Source organism: Seriola dumerili, unplaced genomic scaffold (assembly GCF_002260705.1).
Source record: "Seriola dumerili isolate Sdu_G_001 unplaced genomic scaffold, Sdu_1.0 BDQW01000036.1, whole genome shotgun sequence".
Classification (NCBI taxonomy): Eukaryota; Metazoa; Chordata; class Actinopteri; order Carangiformes; family Carangidae; genus Seriola; species Seriola dumerili.
Genome location: NW_019174291.1, coordinates 4,134,903 through 4,150,744, shown reverse-complemented (window position 1 = coordinate 4,150,744; position 15,842 = coordinate 4,134,903). Strand labels below are relative to the sequence as shown.

The window sequence follows — 15,842 nt, the reverse complement described above, 5'->3', positions numbered from 1 at the left end:
ATGAGGTTTGGGTAGTGACAAATTAATGAGACTGGATACAACCAACCAAAATGAGGTTTCTCCACAGGGTGACTGTCCTAACCCTCAGAGACAGGGTGAGGACCTTGGACATCTGGAAGAAGGTTGGAGGAGAACCACTAATCCTTCATGTTAGGAGGAGTCAGTTTAGGTTGGGTGGACGTCTGATTGGGATGTTTCCCTTTAGAAGGCTTTTTGGGCATCTCAAACTGGTAGAAGATCCCAGGCTAGACCTGAGAGCTGACATATCCAGGCCTGGGAATGTCTTGAAATCCTCCAAGACAAGCTGAAGGACACTTGGACTACCTTACATAGGGTGCTGACCTGAACCCAGATTCAGATAATCATCAAAAAAACTGATGGATGGGCTTTCACTGAAACGAGGTGGAACATGATTATTGGTTGTTCTGGGAGTTAAAGACCAGTTTGAACAGTCTCTGCTGTACCCAGCAGGTTTCAGGTCTCAGTGAAGCCAAAAACCTCTGTACCTCATTTCCACTGACTTCACTGTTTATTTATTCTGTGTAGCACCTAATGTTCTAATATCCTGAGCACATCTTACCCACAGAGCACACATTCAATAATGTATATGAATATATTTATTATTATTTATGAGATGTTTGCCCGTGATGGATAAACAGATTGTTTTTGTTTTGTCTCTGCTGTCTTCACTCTGAAACTTGAGGAAAACAATTAAAAAATGTCAACAAACATTTTGTGTTGAGTTTGTTTTATTAATATTTTCAGACAAAAGATCAGAGAAAATATATTCTGTATAAACATGTTACAGGACAAACACAAACATTTCTATCAAATCTGTTGAAAAGTGACAGCTCTGTCCTGTCAGATAATCACGTTCTTGTTTTTGCAGGTGTTAGCTCATTTTTAAAGGTTTAGTTTAAAAGTTTAAAGTTTAAATTCCCCACATGTTCCAGTAAAAACCAGACTCCACTCCTGCACAGTGTGGACATGTGAGTCAAAGGCTCAGGGTTTCGTGTTGTCTCTGATTCGTTTAGGGTTATGCAGCATAAAAGCAAAAAAAAAGGTTTTAAAACTGCAAGACTGGGGCCACAGGATGGAGGACCTGCACCCGGGGCTTCTAGGGCCCCTGAGGCAGTGGGTGGTTGTCCAGCCTTGGTCCCTGTGACAGACTTTATGAAGTAGATCTTTGTTTAATATTTATTGTGGAAAATGTCCTGCACCCCCACCCCCATCCCTCCCGCGCCTAAAACGGCCCTTTGCTGCATTTTCCCTAACACATTTCTCACACAGAGTCTGGAGGTTTTCAGGCCCCTGCTATTCTGGAGCCCCAGAATTTCAGATATGTCCTTCAGGGTCCCACCTAGACTACACCCAACCCTGGAAACATGGATTATGGATCCTATGGGTCCTGTTTCCAGAGATCTTAGGCCTGCTGAGTGATGATCAGTCCTAAGGAGGGAGGGACGCGTCCCAATCCACACACCCACCACCTCGGTCTCAGCGCGCGGCTAGAGCAGAGACCACAGGCCCGGTTCCTGTTGGTGAGAGGACCACACCAAGACTTCGGTATTGACCTGGTAAAAATAAGATCTGTACTGAGTTAAAATAGAGTCTGATCTAGCGGGAGGAGTCTGGGTGGAGGAGGGTGGTGGTTCTGAACGGGACGCAGCCGGACCGGGCTCCGTCAGCTGACAGTCTGCTCCGCCGCCGACATCTTGCCTCCGATCGGAGGAGGCTGGAGAGTCCGGTTTTCACGGTCAAATGTCCGGATGGAGGGACGACGGGGCCTGAGCGGCTCTGTGTGAGGTAGCCCGAGGACACGGTGGCCTCTCTGTGGACCGGGTCAGGACACGGAGACAGACAGATCCACTGATTGTCTCTCCGTCCGTCTGTCTGTCCGCACTGCAGCAGTGGCGCATGGACTGCAGGGGAGTCGTCACCGTCTCTGCTGCGGTAACGTTAGCAGGTGTTGCTAGTGTGATGCTTTTCAGTTATTTATTGATAATCAATACCAGAGCTTTCTGAGTAAGTCGTGATTTATTGTCAGTTCTGAGTTAGTAGGAGCCGCCCTTTAATTCGACACACACAGACAACAACTGTGTTAAATGATACTGGAGCTGTTTGTCTTTTTAATCACCGTTTATCGATAAACAACGTTATCTTCAGCTACATCTTAACGTCAGTGACTGGGCGGCAACTCCAGCCAGTGTGTCAGCGTGAGTCGATCCGAACGTTAAAGGTGAAATATTACCGTAATACAGGCCGCATTTTGGTTTTCCTGAATGCCGAATGTACCGTAAGAGTCCACTGTCACCGACTGCCAACATGACCAGATATAGTGTGAGTGCAGATGTGTCAAATTAACTTTCAAATTTTTAAATGGAGTTCGGATTGTGCTCCGTCGAACAGACAGTGCAGGGACCTGCGAGCTACCTACGTCACCACCGTGAAGAGTAACGTTACTTTATATTTATTATCTGTTGACTGTGGTTAATTTTTATCGACTGGGACACAGAAGAACCAGCCAAGCTAACATGCTAACTAGCAGCTGTAATGTTAAAGGGACCGATAAGTGGAAGTGGACGCTGTTAAGTGAACACAAACACAACACGGCTACTTTATTTTTTATATAATCTCACATATAAACACAGTCTGTAGACGACCAAGGAAAAATGGTTTAACAGAAACATATGTAAATTAAAAGGTCACAATTCTGACTCAGTTCATAATAAGCTTCAGTTTGTAAATTTCATTATTTTGACTGACATTATTATAATATAGATTTATGGCTGAAATTCGTACCTGTGTATAAATCTGAGGATGAAGAGTTGATTCAAGATTTAATGTTTCTCTGTGTTTAATGAAATGTAAGTAAAAGTCTTAGAAAAGCATCTTTTTATGAAGTGTTTTCTCTGTGTTTACTGTCTCAGTGATAAAGAAAATGTTAAACAGACGTAATGAGTAATGACAGAATTATTGGTAATTGGAAGCTGACATGATGTATGATCAGTCACTGTTTGTTGCCCCCCTCACCAGCAGATCCACAGTAAACTCCTCTGTAGTAATAACCCTCCTCCTCTGTGTAGTGACTCTTCGTCATGATCCTTTTCTGAGTGACTGATGCTGTCGGCCATGATTGGAGGACTCTTCATCTACAACCATAAAGGGGAGGTGTTGATCTCCAGGGTGTACCGTGATGACATCAGGTGAGTCCTGACATTTACTGCTGAAGTGCCCATGAGCCAGACATTAAACTCATCCACAGGACATTGTCAGTTTTTGCTATTGCTACATAGCTAATGTTAGCAGAAATGTGAGTTCAGCATCACATTCAGTCCTTTACTCACTAACAGCTGTCTCTAGCGGTGGAAACAAACACCAAATATTAACTCTTGTCTCTATCACGTCTTTTCTTCTACTGAAGTTAGCATGCTAACCAACTAGTTTTCTGATACTGAGTCACTGTAGCCCCCAGTCTGTCCAGAAGAAGTAGCTGCTCAGAGGACATAGTATAACCTCTTGTGTTGTAAACATAACTACCATCTCCGTCAGGAAACCACGTTCAGCAGCAGAGAAAAATCACAAACAGATCCTTCACATGCGTCTGTGTGCAGCCTGAATTATAATTACAATTAAGACACAAAAAAGATAATAATAACAATATTAGTGATTTATAATTGAATAATAATGATTAGTTAATAATAATTAAAAGTCAAACACAAACAATAAACATTGTTCCTGATGTGAGTCTCAGTCAAACATATAAGATCTGCTCACAGCACAGTCACAGAGTCAGACTGAATATTTCATCTACATAAGACTGAGCATTAATCTGTGGAGCCGTTTGTCTCTGTATTGACACACAGGTCACAGGTCTGTGCTTCAGTGTTAGGCGGTGATTCATCAGACAGACATATGTGAGTTATTGTCTCTTCATTTGGAGAGTTTTCGTCACTTTGTTTCTTTTCTTGACAGAGATGATTTTCACTATGTTCCAGAGCTGGTTACAGCTGGGTCATTAACTCAGTGTGTGACAGATGGATTTTTTATTGTATTATTGCTTCACCAGTTTCTGTCAGCTGATAGTTGGTGATAGACCATGAAACATTGATCAAATGATAGTAACCTAACACAACAGATATTAGTTGTGTTGATTTGCAGTGAAGATTCGTCAGTGAACAGCTTATTTAGATGTTGTATATATACCTGGACTGACCACAGTCAGCAGCTTCAGACAGAGGTTCGGTGTTTGAACCTCTCTCTGTAGCAGCAAAGCTGAGTACTAAATGTGCTGCAGCCTCAGTCTTCCTGTCGCTGCGATGCAGGATGCCTGTTGCTAGGCAACAGCAGCAGCATAGAGAAACCTTATAGTGATGAGATCATAGCAGTCTGCACTGATAACATGGCTGCTGATGGAAGGAGCTGAGACTGGATTTTTACGACAGACTGAGACATCTGTCTGCTTCTGACTGAAACATCCTAATCACAGAAGTCTGTCAAAACAGACCATCAGTGAAGCACGGTGTTGCTATGGACACGCTCTGGACTACAGATCATGTCCTACACATGTGAGGGAACATGTGTGTTTGGTTTATATTTATTTGTCAGTCAAAATAAAATTATGAAGTGATGGTTACAACATCTGTCAACAATCATAGTATAAATAATTTTTCAGTCTACAACACAAACAAGTGTAAAGACAACATTTTATACATCATGTGGAATATTATTCCTGCCTGCTGAAGTTCTAACACACACACACACACACACACACACACACACACACACACACACACACATCTGTTCTGACTGATGTTTGTTTGTAGCTGTTGTTTCACGTCTGTAAGGGTCTCTCTGATGAATTCATCATCATCATTGTCATCATACAGAGAGGAGAGAACAAAGAGAATTACAACAATTTTAAACAATTAGAAAATAAATTCATTGTCAAATCTTGGGACAGTGAGGAGGACCATCAGACTCCAGAAAAAGTCAGTAAGTGGACCTTGAGTCGAGATAGTGACATGAAGACTGTTATTTGTTGATCTGATCCAGGATGAAAAAAAAACTTGAACCCACCACGAGGTTTGAATCTGCTGATGTTTCAAATGATGAAGGTTTTGGTGAAACCCTTGACATGTGATGTGGTTATAGGACAGACCTGAACCATCATACCAAGTTCTAATCCTCTGTCAGAACCGTGGTCAGTCTCCAGAAGCCTCTGCTTCACTGTAATCTTCTCCCTCGTCTCTCTGTCCAGGAGAAATGTTGCGGAAGTGTTTCATGTTAATGTTATCCAGACTGGCAGAAGGTCCGCTCTCCGGTCACCAACATCGCTCAGACCAGCTTCTTCCACGTCAAGCGCTCCAACATCTCGCTGGCAGCCGTCATCAAGCTGAACGTCAACGTCGCCATGCTGTTCGAATTCCTCTACAAGATGAGTGACGTGATGATGGCATACTTCAGTAAAATCACTGAAGTGAACGTCAAGAACTACTTGGACCTGATCTACGAGCTGCTGGACGGTAAACAGTGTTTGTCGTAACTTGTACCTTGAAAAAGAAGCATGCAACATGTACTGTCATTCAGTCAGCTTTATATTAAAGCTGCACGATTAATACATTCACATACATACTTAAGCATCCAACATGCTGCAGGGCAGAGGGCTAACCTGGCTCACACATACACACCTGAGCCCGAGGCACTGGAGGTACTCTTCCTCATTCCTTGAAAACTCATGAACACGTCAGTTCTGTATCAACAGTGTCCCCTAGCGGGTGCATAGCTACTTTACCCGTACGCTCAACACATTAACACATTTTAATTCTGTCCCATTAGAACACCCCCCCCCACCCCCATTTTCAATGCCTCCCTATGTACACACTGTACACTCAACATTAAACTTAAAACAGCATCAACAGTTTGCTAATGCAACATGTGAACAACAAGGCACATTCCCCCAGTCCGTCTAAAAACAGCTGTCCAATCCAGTCTCTCTGGAGGTTTGGGGTGAACTGTGACCTGCACAGTGGTGACTCAGGAGACACCACAGGTGAGGGTGGTTTGGGAGAGGCCTGTCTTGGGGGCGTGAGTGGGGTTTGCGTGTTAGGGGGTCCCACCATATCAGGGGGCACCAACAACTCTCCCTGTGGTTCTCTCTCTGGCACTGTCGCTGGTGGACACTCTCCACAGTGGACTGTCTCGCCAGGGGCCACTCTGGGGAGCTGTCCAACTCTGAGCCAGTGTCGTGACCCAGGCGTACATGATCATGTTTCCTTGCGGAACACATTTTCATCCTTCATCTTAACAACTTATGAGCCCGGGCCGCTCTGTCTCAGGATAACCCCAGGAAGCCGTGGCTGGGTACTGTTACTGCTGAAGTTTCTCACAGACACGGTCATCAGGTTTTAACTGTATCTCCCTTGCATGCTTTTCCAGCTTCCTCTCCACTTGCGCCTTTATGTCTGGGCGCAGGAGATCCAACCTTGACTTGGGTCTGCGCCCCATCAGCATCTCAGCTGTGGTGCATGCAGTCGTCGTCTGTGGCGTGAGGCGGTATTTGAACAAGAAACGTGAAAGCCTCATGCTCATGGAATCTCCTGTCATTCGCTTCAAGCTGTCCTTCACAGTATGCACAGCCCCCTCTGCCAAACCATTTGAGGCTGGGTGCAAAGGGGCCATCCAGATATGATGAATGTCATTCTGCTGCATGAACTCACCGAACAGCTCACTTGTGAACGTTGAGTCGTTATCTGTGACCAGACTGTCAGGCAATCCATGGACTGCAAACACCTGTCTGAGCTTGTCTATGGTTGAGGGAGCTGTGATTTTGCTCATGCCTCTATGCATTGTAATGTGCGTCTACCAATATCAGCAACATTTGTCCCATAAAGGGGCCAGCAAAGTCAAAGTGCCACCTAGACCAGGGGCAGTTTGGCCACTCCCATGCGTGCAAGGGGGCTGGTGGTGACATGTTCTGAGTAGTCTGGCACTGTGTGCATGATTTTACTTTGTTCTCTAGATCCTGATCCATATTTGGCCACCAGACATAGGACCTTGCCAAGCTTTTCATCCTAGACACCCCTGGATGTGTCTTATGTATTTCCTCCACAATCTGTCTACATCCAGGGCGAGGTACGTCAACCCTCAACCCCCAGAAAATGCATCCATCCTGCAGACTCAGTTCTGTTTTACGTTTAGCATATGGCTGCAACTCCTCCCCTTCCACAACACTTGACCAGCCCCGTAAAGGAAGCATTTTGACTCGGGAGAGGATCGGGTCCTTCTCTGTCTGCTGCTTGATCTGGCTCACTTTTACAGGAGTTTCTGCCATAGAGGTTAAAGCGCTTCACTGCAAATACAACTGCCAGACCTTTCTTGTCTAACTAAGAGTAACCCTTCTCTGCTGCAGACAGGGTCCTTGAAGCAAAACTAATGGGTTTCTCTGCACCGTCCTCCATCACATGCGAGAGTACTGCTCCAACCCCATAGGGAGAGGCGTCACATGACAGAGTGATGTCTTTGGTAGGGTCAAAGTGAACCAGCAGCTTTGCTGAGTGGAGGAGGTCTTTAACCTCCTTAAAAGCTGTCTCCTGCTCCACACCCCATTTCCACTTAGTGTCATTGCGAAACGGCTTGTACAGTGGGGCCAAAACTTTTGAGAGATCAGGAAGAAACTTGCCATAATAATTGACATGCCCAAAAATTATCTGAGTTTATGGAGGCTTTTGGGGCTTGGACCCTCCTTAATGGCCCTCATTTTGTCTTCCACTGGGCAGAGCCCTTCAGCTATGATTCTGTGCCCCAGGGAGGTCACACTTGGAGCCATGAACACACACTTACCACGCTTCAGTCGCAGCCCCACCTCTTGAGAGCCTCCTGGGCACCTGTTCCAGGTTAGCCAAATACTCCGCCTCCATCACCCCTGTGACCAAAATCTCACCCAGATACACAGCCACATGTGAACTCCCCCACAACAAAGTGTCCATCGTTCTTTGGAAAATGGCAGGGCTCGATGACACTCCAAAAACCAGCTGGTTTTATTTTAAAAGGCCCTTATGAGTGTTGATGGTAACATACTCCTTTGAATCCTTATCAAAGAGCAGTTGTTGGTAGGCATGGTTCATGTAAAGTTTTGTGAAATGCTTCCCCCTTGCAAGGGTCAGAAATAGGTCCTCCACCGTGGCAACGGGTACTCTGCCATCTTGGAGACTTGGTTCACCGTCAGCTTATAATCCCCACAAATCCTTGCCATCTTGTCCTCCTTTAACACGGGGACAATGGGAACTGCCCACCTTGAAAACTGGACTGGCTCAACGATGCCCAGTTGCTGCAGACATTCCAGCTCCTCCTCAACTTTGCCTTTCATGGCATAGGGCACAGGTCTGGACTTTAAAAACCTTGGGGTAGCCTTGGGGTCAACATGCAGTTTCACTGTAACCCCCTTATGTGTGCACAGCTCATGCCTGAAAACATCACTGTACCTCTGAAGAGTGGTCTCGATTGTGGCAGTCATGTCAGCATTAGTGTTGTTTTTGGCGGCCTGTTTTAATTTTAGTTTTAGTCTAGTCTTTGTGTCAAGCTGTCATTTTAGTTTTCATTAGTTTTAGTCACGTTCATACTCTTTTTAGTCTAGTCAAGTTTTAGTCGACTAAAAGTCTGAGCATTTTAGTCTTATTTTAGTCAGAATCATCCATGACTATTTTAGTCTAGTTTTAGTCGACGAAAACTGATGACATTTTAGTCTAGTTTTAGTCAATGAACATTTTATTTTAGTCTCTTTCTAGTAATGCAATTCTATTTAACCCAGTATAGTATAAGTGCCTAGTAGTAGAGACAAAGCCAAAATTTTCTTTTAGCCAAACCCATTTCACAGTTCAAACAAGGTTATCTTATTATTATATTATTGTTATCTTATAGACTCAAGAATACATCCATTCCAGACACACAAGACGCTCTGATTTGAATTTACAACATATTTATTTTACCAACCAAACATGTTAGTACACACACACAAATTTAAATTAAATAAATAAACAAAATGGCATCACATGACAATGCAAAAAAAAATTGAATACATTCAAGTTTAACAAAGAGAAACAAGGTGCTTCAATGCTCGACCAAATAACTACTATATAAAACTATATAAACTGTAACCTCCTGGATGTGTTATTTTAAAACTAGTTGTTACACATACCAAAAAAAAAAAAATCAACAAACAACAGGATCAGCAGAGTTTTTTTGCATGGATATGGGAAAGGTTGATTATCAAAATGTTGTGTGTGTGTGTGTGTGTGTGTGTGTGTGTGTGTGTGTGTGTGTGTGTGTGTGGTACATGCATGCTTCTTGCATGTCTGTTCAGGCCAGCCATTAACTACCACTTAGGCTTGTTTACTTTGAGGAAAGCGCTTCTTTCCAAAATCGTCCTAGCCTTGTTCCTGCGGCCACAAGAGAGGTAACCAGTTACACTGAAGACCCTCTCTGTAAATGCCTGAGAGGCTGGCATTGCCAGGAGGTCCAAGGCCAGAGGTTTCAGTGTTGGAAACACAGTGGAACAACACTGAGTTAACCAATACTCAATGCCGGATTCCTCAACCTCAGCACTAGTAGCAGCAGTCTGGTGGGACTCGGACAGCCCCTCTTTGTATTTTAAAAGCTCCTGCCTAATGTTTGTTGTCTTGGCTGTCTTGTGCCTCGATGGACGATTGGCACTGAAGAACTTAAATCTACACCATTTTGCGGGGGTTGACTCTGGAGCCTCTGTACACTCATTTGCGACTTGCTCATCATCGGTTAACTGCTCTTCTCGTACTTGCACTCCTTGTGTCACAAGATGACAAATGTAGTCCTCTGCCTTTCTGACAAGATTCTGTACTTCAATGTCATCATTTTCCAGAAGGGTTTCAGCTACACAAGGGTCCACAAAGCATGCTGCTGCAGGAAGTGGTGAGAAGTTGTCAGCTGTTATGTCAAGAAACACACTAAAGCGCCTATCCATGCTGGACAGCATCTTCTGAGCCAGAGTATCTGCGTCTTTGTAGGTTCTCCCATGTGCAAGCAATAACTCTGACAGATGGTTTTTGAGATCCAGGAGTGCTGGCATAACAAGGGAAAGTGATTGAGTGTCACTTTCAAGCGACTTAGTGTGCTCCGCAAATGGTAGAAGAAGGTCTCTCAGCATCCCAATCTTCTGCCACTCACTGGGCTGCAGGCTGTCCCAGCCCATCGACTCAGCCACAGCTGTGAGGTGCTCCTTGACTTCAAGACAGCGCGAAATCATAGCAAAGCAACTTGACCACCTGGTGGGACAGTCTTTTACCAGAACCAGAGCACACTTCTGCAGCAGCCGCTCTGTGGCGACAGATGACTTCCTAAACTTGTTCACCAAGTGCCTCACTTTTTCCAACAGCCTTCGGATTGGGGGTTCCCTCTGGACCATATTCACTACAAGCTGTAGTGTGTGAACCACGCATGGGGTCCTCTCTATGGCTCCGTACTCGTATCTACATGGAAATATTAAAAAAACAAATGTGATGAGGCAGGTCAGACCCCCACGTCTGCTTGTAGGTCTCCTCACTGATGACAGATGCTGTAGTTCCTGAATCGATCTCAAACTCGATGTCCTGTCCTGTGACTGTGGCATAATCAGGCTCTGGTGGGGTTCCCATCAGCCCCATCTTCCTCTACCTCAAGCCCCAAACATATTGTAGGCACACACCGTGTCTTCGCCATCATCCTTGAGGTGGTATGTAGCAGCCAGTTGGGCTTTCCCCTGTATAGGTTTGCTTTTTTCCTTCGAGCTCGTACACTTTTTTGGCTAAATGTCCCTTTTTATTACATGCGTGACATTCAGTGTCTTTGAATTTACAGTCATTTACATAGTGTATTCCCCCACACCGAATACATTCCACCTGCTTTGTTCCTTTAACAGTCTCTTTACCTGACTTCTCCTGACCTGGTGCACCTGTGCCATCTGTGACCCTCCATTTCTTTTTTGAAAGTCCTTGGCATTATTTGCAGCCATTTTCATACCTTGGGAAACTTCCAGGGCTTTCTTGAAAGTCAAAGGTAGGGCTTCTCAGATCAGGCGGCGTTTTATGGCATCAGCATTTACCTATCACGGGGCATATCAATCCAATACTGCCCCAGAGTCACAATGCTCTGAAAGCTGCCGAAGCTAAGCTACAGAGTTGGCTACAGACTGGCCTAGCTTCCTAAAATGGCTATGAAATTTAAGCTGTTGGACTATCACTGAAAGTTTGGGGTTGTGGTGGTTACCCACAAGCCGGACCAGTTCATCATATGGGATCTCCCCCAGTTTTCCTTATGAGTTTATAAGTTTTCGCCCCACACACACTCAGGAGAATAGAGTGCTTCTTAGCCTCTTCAGTAATCCCAATAGCGAGGAAAAAGTGTCCCAACCTTTCCTCATACTCCATCCAGTCCTCATTCCCCTCCACAAATTCACCGATAGTCCCGAATGTAGCCATCTGTACACAAAGCCTCCCGTCATCGTGAAGCTCCTCTGCAGTGTCACCGTCGTCTCTGTCCGGCACTCCCTCCAACTCAGCACCGCTGCTCATTCGAGGCCGCTTAGCTAGCCAGCACACTGTGGCCTAGCTATGCTAACAACACAAGCTCACCTCATTGCCAAAAATATGTGGTACCTCAATTCAGGAGTGTTCATTAACAGGGGCAGGGCGGGGATGTGTCTGTATCGTTGCCTGTTCTCCTGAACTCCCAAGAGGACACATATGAACGCTGCTGCTGTTCTGCTGCTCTGCTGTTTTTTTAGGTTTTGATTTTTGTAAGCGTTGGATGAGAAAATCAGAACCTAAAGAAAATACAGTGCAGACAGGAGCCGTCCGAGCCCAGGACTCCGAGCTTCAGATCTGGACTGAGATGGTCCTGTTAGTCTGTTAGTCCGTGTGTCCTCATGGTCTCTGTGTCCCTGCAGAGATTCTGGACTTTGGTTATCCTCAGAACTCGGAGACAGGAGCTCTGAAAACCTTCATCACTCAGCAGGGCATCAAGAGCCAGGTAGGACTCACTGAGCAGGTATGACTGTTATAACCTTCTGGTTCCTCTCACCTGGGATGTTCTTGTGTTTCAAATAGATGGGCCAGACATAGCCTTCAAACATAACGGGGGGGTTTGGCACAACATAGTTCATAGAGGGGGCCCAAGAATGAAAGTAAAGTTTATTTTTCAAAATGTTTAGCTATTCATTTAAGATCAGATTAGATGAGTACACTACACACAACCACACACACTGCAGACAACCACACACACTGCAGACAACCACACACACTGCACACAACTGCACACACTGCACACAACCGCACACACTACACACCACCACACACACTGCACACAACCGCACACACTACACACAACCGCACACACTACACACAACCGCACACACTACACTCAACCGCACACACTACACTCAACCGCACACACTGTACAACACCACACACTACATACAACCGCACACAACCGCACACACTGCACACAAATTGCACACAACCACACAAGTTCAGTTTCTGTCAGTGACACTGAAAAGATGTAAACAAAGTGTTTCCTGTCTGTTCCCGCCTCCTGTTGTCCCTGGATCATCCTGCACCATGTGAGTCTACACACACACACACACACACGCACACGCACACGATATGTTCCTCCATCACACTGACTGTAACTCTGACCCCTCCAGACCAGAGAGGAGCAGTCTCAGATCAGCAGTCAGGTGACATCTCAGATCGGCTGGAGGAGAGAGGGAGTCCAGTACAGGTGGAACAAGCTGTTTCTGGACCTGTTGGAGAGCGTCTACCTGCTCATGTCTCCTCAGGGTAACATCATTGACGTGCCTCAGTAATCTGATTACTCTGCTCTGTGACACCACTGTCTGTATACTCAGCCATCATCCCAGTAACTGGTGGAACCCAGTTTGGTTTATGGATTCAGTGGGCAGACTGGTCCTGGATCAGACTGTTTCCCCTGTTTCTGTCAGTTAAATAGAAAAGATCTGATGAGTGTGGAGGGTGTGAAGAAGTTTAAAGGCTCCTCTGACAGTGAGCCATTAACTTTAATAGCTGAGTCATTAGTCAAATAATGTGATTACTTTGAGTAGCTGATGAGTGACTGATAATAAACTCATACTACACTGACATTGTTACTGTGTGTAAAACAGTATGTAGATCAAAGTAATGAAGTTCAATGTTCTTCTTCTCTGATTTACAACCAGAGATATTAGAGGAGTTAGACCTCCCTGTAAATTCACACATGAATGTGTGTGTGTATTCTGCAGTATATTGACATATTGAACATTGACAGTGAGCTGCTTCATGTTCAGAGGTGCTGACTGGACAATAAGGTGTCTCACACTTGTTTTACATATGTTTATATATATGTTTTATATATGTACATATATATGTATATATATATATGTGTGTGTGTGTGTGTGTGTAAAACAACAGGTTTGAGCTCAGACTTCATCAGGATGTTTTTACAGAACTTCTACAGCAGTGTCTCATCTTACCATTATTATTATTATTTATTAATATGTCATATCTAAGGCCATGACAAATGATTATTCTCTGGATGAATGAGTTGTCTGTTATTAGCAGTTCTTCACGTCTGAGGAGCTAAAGACTAAAACTGCTGCTGATGACTGTTTTAGTGATCAATCCATTCATCTAAGGGATGAGTTTTCTTCCAGACACACTGGTGCCATCAGTCAATGTAGGATTAGTCCAGATTCTGGTCTAAACATCTTCTCAAACATTCAGCCAGTGTGAATCCTGAGGCAGAAGGCAGACGATTTCATATTAAACAGCTCTTCCTGCACTTCCACATGAAGTAGTCAGTGATCACACTGTGCACCATGAAATCAGTCATCACCAAATAACCCTGGTTAAACAACAACCTCCCTATGGTCAAGACACATCAGGAGACAAACATCTGGAAACATCATGTTTCTACATGCTGAACAGGAGCTTTGATAAAGTAGTTAATAGGCTCTTACTTGTTGACAGTATCACAGTTGTTCTCTATTTCTTATCAAAATAGTTGTTGATTGATTTCTGTTGATTGATCAAGAGGGTGACTTCGTCTAACAGTGTGTGTTCATGTGTGTTTGTTTATCTGTGTTTTTTTCTGTTTATTTGTGTATGTTCATCTGTGTGTTTTCAAGTGTCTGTTCATATGTGTGTCATTGTGTGTGTGTTTATCTGTGTTCATGTGTGTGTGTTTATCTGTGTATTTGTGTGTGTATTCAGGTCAGGTGCTCAGCGCTCTCATCTCAGGGCTGGTGGTGATGAAGCATTACCCGAGCAGGATGCCTGAATGTAAATTTGGGATGAATGACAAGATAGTCATGGACAAGCAGGGGAAAGGAGGAAGCTCTGAGGACACCGGCAAGAGGTCAGAGGTCACACAGCAACGTCACCTTCAGCTGTATCACCTGAGTCTGAACAGGTGTTCACTTTTAGTGGGCGGAGCAAGAGAGGAACAACATTTTTTACTCCACATTCAGTGCTTTGTGTCTTCACTGACATTTAATTATTAATTATCATTATCTTAATTATTCATTAAAAAATTATTTATTTATTAATTTTAGTCATCAGGCCTGAATCAGGATTTAAATCAGCTTTTTCATTGTCTGAGAGCACTAAGCACCTGATCTGAGCCTGTGAAAACTGCACTTTCCTTTGGTACTACATTTTTTCAACCGCTGTACTACCATATTCCTACAGACAAGCGCACCTACGGAGTGCACTGTATTATGCTGCTTTCTGATTCACTCAGCTGACCTCTAGCTGCGGCGTAATAAAGTAATAAAGTGCTGCTTTAATGCGAAGATAATGCATGTACATTCAAATGCATATTGGATAATTTCAGCGGGCGTCTTTTAAAGGTGTCTTAAACACATTTTTTCTGCTGGCCCTGCCCACAGCACATAGCTCTGCTAGTGTTTCCTGCTGCCTCACCTGTTATTGCGCTGATATAATATACTGCAGGTAACACAATGACAATGCATGACTACCTCATACAACCCCATGTCAAATAACCCGAACTATACCTTTAAAACTCATGGTGTATCAGAGATGGGCTAAGCCAGGCCGTCTGACTGTGTCATCTGTGTTCAGGTACTGAACCACCAAAGACATCATCCTTCCCCTTCAGAGTCATCCCTCTGGTCTGAGAAGGGGGTCGAACAAAACTCGAGGTCAAGGTCGTCATCAAGTCCCAACTTCAAGTCCTCACTGCTGGCTCAGAAGATGGAGGTATGACCAGCAACCTCTGAGGCTGGAAAATGAAGCCAACACAGAGGAACCAACAGCTGTAGTTCCTCTGATGACCACTAGAGTCTCCATAGACTCCCATGTTAAAATGTCCAACTTTACAGCAGAAATAAACATGTTTACAGCCTGGAACAAAAGCAGTTTTGGTCTCTATTGCTAATTCCTCTGTCATTACAACTGTTTATATAACTCACCTGTTTACATTTTATTTTAAGGCTTAAAGTTATGTAGAATTGAGGGTGTGGCCTTTTTGAGTGACAGGTGGGTGAGTGTATGCCTCCCACAAGCCGGCATTCACCAAAGACTCAGCTCGACACACGCACCTCATCTTTGACCATTTTTGGATTAGCTGGGCATTAGTGGCGGAGTCAAGTACTACCAAGATGGCGACGGTGGAGCAGCTTCTATTTATTTACAGTCTACCCATAGACCCCTGTTTTTGTTTTGGCCACGCCTCTCTGCTGAATTCTGTCTTCCTCTACATCCTGTTCTAAGTCCAGTTTGGGATGAATCCTGCTGATCAGCGATTGATCTGCTGAT

General features: G+C 44.4%; 1 pseudogene; it reads left to right on the top strand.

The window, feature by feature from the left end:
• Positions 1-1,234: 1,234 nt before the first annotated feature.
• LOC111216847 lies at positions 1,235-15,427 on the top strand (annotated as a pseudogene).
• The last annotated feature ends 415 nt before the right edge of the window (positions 15,428-15,842 follow it).